At 39.6% G+C, this 6,445-nt stretch overlaps 1 non-coding gene across 1 annotated transcript; it reads right to left on the minus strand.

The window, feature by feature from the left end:
• Positions 1-2,829: 2,829 nt before the first annotated feature.
• Positions 2,830-2,993, minus strand: LOC112150517. Its single transcript, XR_002919972.1, has one exon. It is a non-coding gene; the product is annotated as a U1 spliceosomal RNA (small nuclear RNA).
• Positions 2,994-6,445: the final 3,452 nt, after the last annotated feature.

Here is a 6,445-nt window from a genome sequence, read left to right on the forward strand (position 1 = left end):
CTCCTCCGGAGGGCCGGGGAGGGCTCAAAGCCTCCCCCTGACCGGAGAGCGCCCCTCTCCTTTATTGAAACGGGACATTCATGAAGGGAGACCCCCTTCTTCGGCACATTACTGCACCCAAATACCACACTCCTATTCACCATTATCCCGTTCGAATCCCCAAATCCACGGCAGTCCAAATTCTATTATGTTAAGTAATTCCATGCCCAGAAAGTGATCACAACACTAGCGATCTAGCTGTATGTTCCTGTACTGACGTCACACGACCTATGACCTACTTATCGGTGGCTGCCCAAAATCCGAGCGACCGCGCTATCTTTGAACGCTTGAAGAGAGTACACGGGGCCGAAGGGTGACAAAATAATTATACGGGGCTTCATTTGTGACATAAATACTAATGTTTTATTGCAGTTTAAGAAAAATCACGATTTTCACCGCACGAGGCCTTTAAGGCCACAAATTATATAATTTTCAATCAAAGAAAGGAGCTGGGCGTTTTCAGGTTTGGAGTTGTAACCGTAAATGTTAATAGTAGTAAAGATCTTACTGTGAATGGATCATGAATACTTCATGCCCCTGACTGTCACATTTGCTCTGTAGGATGTTACCTTCAAAGTTAGTTTTAACTGTGAGAGCTGAATGCTGGCTACCATGTGATGGGTATATATTTTCACCCCATTTCCAGAAGTTTGAGTCATTACTAGTAGAATGTGATTCTTGAAAGAAAAAAAAAAATCTGTTTCTAATTGTTTAGCAAAAGGGGACAGTGCTTTACGTTTAGTGGTGTTTTTTAAACCCTTGGTATTCAAAGAACCTAAAGCTAAAGACACAATTTAGAAATAAAAAGCACAAAGAAAAAAAAGAATGAAAAATCGGAGTAAATAGGAGTGTGTTGTGTTTCTTCCAATATGCGCCATAGTTCACATAGTGGGAAAATTGTTTGAAATAATCTTTACACTATTTTAAGAACTTACACATAACACAAAATACATTTTATCTCACCATTAAAATGACATTTCAGCTGCCAAGCTAGTTATACATGAACACCCCTTCCCAGGCTAAGTTCACTTGTTCTACGGGATATTTTAGGGGATAATTGTAAAAACAGGAATGGTTTGGATCAGTGACATTGTTAAGAGCTGCTATCAAGCCATGTAGTTTCAAGCTTTCAAACTAAGAGCGGCCAAGTAAAAGAGAATCTCTGGGTGAACCTATTTTATAACACTAAGTGAAAATAGTCACTTTCATATTTTTGGCAACAGCTTCCAATTAATTTGATCATGTTTACCTTTATTTTCCCACAGATCCGACACAGTTATGAGAAAAAGCAAAGGGTAGCTATGTTAGAACCACGGAGAGCCAACAGCAGCTCAATGACTGCAGTAGAAAACATTGAAACATTCATAAGTTTTACCTTAATGTCAGTCACGCTGAAATGGACTTACTTTAGCTCTGTTTCCAAGGACTTTGTAAGCACTGCAATTTAGGCAACTTTTAACTTGTCAGAAAAGATCTTCTGCAGCTCTGTCTCAAACCTAAAGCTAATGCTAGCGTTAGCATTAGCATAGATTGAAAGAATAAAATCATAAATACCTTCACAATAACACAAGCAGCATTCACTGAAGTACTTGTAACCTTTGTCCAACTTTAACCGGGTCGTCAGAGAGAAATAATCCAAGACTTGTTTAATATCATCCAGGGCTACTGACACTAATCAGATTTGTGAACGATTTAAGAGGAAGAAAAGAATACCACCAGGAAGGACATTTATGAAATTAAAATTGTACAAATTCGTTTACTATTGGTTAGTGTACTCTTTATTATTTATGTAGACTTGCTTTAAACAGCGCTGAGCAATCAGCGTTGCCGTTAAAAACAAAAGAACTCTCCGGCAGTGTATGATGTCATGTCATGTAATGTTTCCCAGCATGCACTGCATCTTTGTAAAATTGTAAAATAAAAACCCTTTAACATTGCCTCTGCCTTGACTCTGGCAGTAGGTTTAGCAAGTGCCCCACGCCTACTCCTAATCCCTCAGTCAGAACTGTGAGGAAAACTCCTTCCCAATAAAAAGCTTGCATTGCCTCTGTTTTGCTTTCTTCTTTCATGTACAGTTGTCCAATTTCTAAGAGCCAAAGATTTGGCCACCATCACTTTGTTTTTACACCACTGTCAAAAGAAACATTCAGTGGATATTGGGTATCCAGCCCCAGCCCCCATTGTCGTCAGAAGGCCAAATACGTGTCTTCCAGCTGTGGAGCTTCCTAAAGGCACTATCTGTTAAAATCCACTTTGAAAAGAAAATCTATCCAGAGTCAGCAAAATGACCCATGGAACTGCTTGGTAGCATGCCATACAAAAATTTTGGTTTGGTCTCGGTGCAACACAAGATGTCTTGATTTCAGCCAAAAAGGTGAAGGTTCCCAGGTTTTGATTTCTTTCTGCCCTCAAACCTATTTTTTTTGGTTCAGATGCCAATCTTAACTTGCTATAGTTTCCTTTTATAGGTCACACTTGCTGTGGAAAAGAGCTACGGCATCTGTGTTGACCCAAAAGCCCAACGCAAGGTTCAATCTTTGCAGCGTGATGTTTTTTAAACATGCCAAGCCATCTTTATCAGATACGTGGTCTGCTGCAAACATCCAAAGCTGCAAAGACAATTTAGCTTAAAGACAGGCTCTGAGCCTGGCCAAGATTAATCACAATATAATATAGACATGCAGTATATACAGCTTCTTGCATCTCCTCCTTGGGTGCTCACACATTGCACTCATGGATTAGGCAAGAGAACTGTACTGCATTCTCAAATCTTGTCTTTGACATTGTAAACAGGGGAGAGCGCGAACGCAGTCCCCCACTACCACAAATTATGCAGTTGAGATTCCCACATTTGGGGAATTCACAAGGGTCAGCACGGTCAGAGTGCAATGACAGAGCCTCACCTTGGGCAAACCACCTGCTTGATCATGGTGTCACCCCTGCCAGGTAAGTATGTCCCTCTGGCCTCAAACCAAGACACCTGCTTTCCCAGGCCTTGACTCTGGCAGTAGGTTTAGCAAGTGCCCCACGCCTACTCCTAATCCCTCAGTCAGAACTGTGAGGAAAACTCCTTCCCAATAAAAAGCTTGCATTGCCTCTGTTTTGCTTTCTTCTTTCATGTACAGTTGTCCAATTTCTAAGAGCCAAAGATTTGGCCACCATCACTTTGTTTTTACACCACTGTCAAAAGAAACATTCAGTGGATATTGGGTATCCAGCCCCAGCCCCCATTGTCGTCAGAAGGCCAAATACGTGTCTTCCAGCTGTGGAGCTTCCTAAAGGCACTATCTGTTAAAATCCACTTTGAAAAGAAAATCTATCCAGAGTCAGCAAAATGACCCATGGACCTGCTTGGTATCATGCCATACAAAAATTTTGGTTTGGTCTCGGTGCATCACAAGATGTCTTGATTTCAGTCAAAAGGGGAAGGTTCCCAGGTTTTGATTTCTGTCTGCCCTCAAACCTATTTTTTTTGTGCTCAGATGCCACTCTTAACTTGCTATAGTTTCCTTTTATTGGTCACACTTGCTGTGGAAAAGAGCTACGGCATCTGTGTTGACCCAAAAGCCCAACGCAAGGTTCAATCTTTGCAGCGTGATGTTTTTTAAACATGCCAAGCCATCTTTATCAGATACGTGGTCTGCTGCAAACATCCAAAGCTGCAAAGACAATTTAGCTTAAAGACAGGCTCTGAGCCTGGCCAAGATTAATCACAATACAGGGAGTGCAGAATTATTAGGCAAATGAGTATTTTGATCACATCGTCCTTTTTATGCATGTTGTCTTACTCCAAGCTGTATAGGCTCGAAAGCCTACTACCAATTAAGCATATTAAGGGATGTGCATTTCTGTAATGAAAAGAGGTGTGGTCTGATGGCATCAACACCGTTTATCAGGTGTGCATAATTATTAGGCAACTTCCTTTCCTTTAGCAAAATGGGTCAAAAGAAGGACATGACAGGGTCCGAAAAGTCAAAAATAGTGAGATATCTTGCAGAGGGATGCAGCACTCTTAAAATTGCCAAGCTTCTGAAGCGTGATCATCGACCAATCAAGCGTTTCATTCAAAATAGTCAACAGGGTCTCAAGAAGCGTGTGGAAAAACCAAAGCGCAAAATAACTGCCCATGAACTGAAAAAAGTCAATGGTGCAGCTGCCAAAATGCCACTTGCCATCAGTTTTGCCATATTTCAGAGCTGCAACATCACTGGAGTGCCCAAAAGCACAAGGTGTGCAATACTCAGAGACATGGCCAAGGTAAGAAAGGCTGAAAAACGACCACCACTGAACAAGACACACAAGATGAAACGTCAAGACTGGGCCAAGAAATATCTCAAGATGAATTTTCTAAGGTTTTATGGACTGATGAAATGAGAGTGAGTCTTGATGGGCCAGATGGATGGGCCCGTGGCTGGATCGGTAAAGGGCAGAGAGCTCCAGTCCGACTCAGACTGCAGCAAGGTGGAGGTGGAGTACTGTTTGTGCTGGTATCATCAAAGATGAGCTTGTGGCCCCTTTGTGGGTTGAGGATGGAGTCAAGCTCAACTCCCAGTCCTACTGCCAGTTTCTGGAGGACACCTTCTTCAAGCAGTGGTACAGGAAGAAGTCTGCATCCTTCAAGAAAAACAGGATTTTTATGCAGGACAATGCTCCATCACACGTCCAAGTACTCCACACCGTGGCTGGCAAGAAAGGGTCTAAAAGAGGAAAAACTAATGACATGGCCTCCTTGTTCACCTGATCTGAACCCCATAGAGAACCTGTGGTCCATCATCAAATGTGAGATTTACAAGGAGGGAAAACAGTACACCTCTCTGAACACTGTCTGGGAGGCTGTGGTTGCTGCTGCACACAATGTTGATGGTGAACAGATCAAAACACTGACAGAAGGCTTTTGAGTGTCCTTGCAAAGAAAGGTGGCTATATTGGTCACTGATTTGTTTTTGTTTTGTTTTTGAATGTCAGAACTGTATATTTGTGAATGCTGAGATGGTATATTGGTCTCACTGGTGAAAATAAATAATTTAAATGGGTATATATTTGTTTTTTTGTCAAGTTGCCTAATATTTATGCACAGTAATAGTCACCTGCAAACACAGATATCCTCCTAAAATAGCTAAAACTAAAAACAAACTAAAAACTACTTCCAAAAATATTCAGCTTTGATATTATTGAGTTTTTTGGGTTCTTTGAGAACATGGTTGTTAATCAATAATAAAATTAATCCTTAAAAATACAACTTGCCTAATAATTCTGCACTCCCTGTATAATATAGACATGCAGTATATACAGCTTCTTGCATCTCCTCCTTGNAATGTTGAGATGTTATATTGGTCTCACTGGTGAAAATAAATAATTTAAATGGGTATATATTTGTTTTTTGTCCAGTTGCCTAATAATTATGCACAGTAATAGTCACCTGCACACACAGATATCCTCCTAAAAGAGCTAAAACTAAAAACAAACTAAAAACTACTTCCAAAAATATTCAGCTTTGATATTATTGAGTTTTTTGGGTTCATTGAGAACATGGTTGTTGTTCAATAATAAAATGAATCCTTAAAAATACGACTTGCCTAATAATTCTGCACTCCCTGTATGTCCTCGACTGCTGCTGAATTATGTAGAGGAAGAGAGATGTTGTGCTGTTTGCTTCATTCTTAAATCTGAATTATATATAGAGGATGGAGAGGAGGGATGTTTGTGTGACTGTAGGAGTCTGACCCCTGGAAGAATTAAAGCTGAATAGACAGAATGGGTTGATAAAAAGTTCTCATCATATCCAATAAGGCTGGGTATCAATAATAACTTCTTGAAGCGATTCAATTCACAAGAGCCTGGATCGAATTCGATTCAAATTTTTTTCAATTCTATTTTGAGTTTACACATTTATACACTTTTGTTTAGAAATACATTAATAATAATAATACATTTCAGTTTGGCCACTAGGTGGCGATTGTGCTAAAGTATCACATCTTGTCCAGAAGAAGAGGAAACTATGAACAAAAACGGTTTTAGACCACAAATGGTTACTTTAAAAAATATTTTCTTAAAAAAGAATGTCTGTTTATGTCAGCTGAGCGTTAGTATTAGTATCTATTGGAAATCCCGCTATACGTTAGCATCAAGCTAGCGGACTTTAGCTTTATGTGCTAAATTGAGCTATATTTTTATGAATCAATTATTGATCTGTTAAGCTTAAATCGATTTTATCAACCCAGAGTTAATATCCAATAATAAGATTTTCTTCAATAACTGCAGATTAAATCTAAAAAAAGTATTAACTTGACATATTATAGATTAGCTGTTTAGAAATATAGAATAAACATAAAAATAATGCAAACATTTGCTCGTGTGCAGCCTGGAATTCTAATACGGATCAAACGTGATATGAAGGGCTGCTCTC

The sequence above is a fragment of the Oryzias melastigma genome, linkage group LG22 (assembly GCF_002922805.2).
Source record: "Oryzias melastigma strain HK-1 linkage group LG22, ASM292280v2, whole genome shotgun sequence".
Classification (NCBI taxonomy): Eukaryota; Metazoa; Chordata; class Actinopteri; order Beloniformes; family Adrianichthyidae; genus Oryzias; species Oryzias melastigma.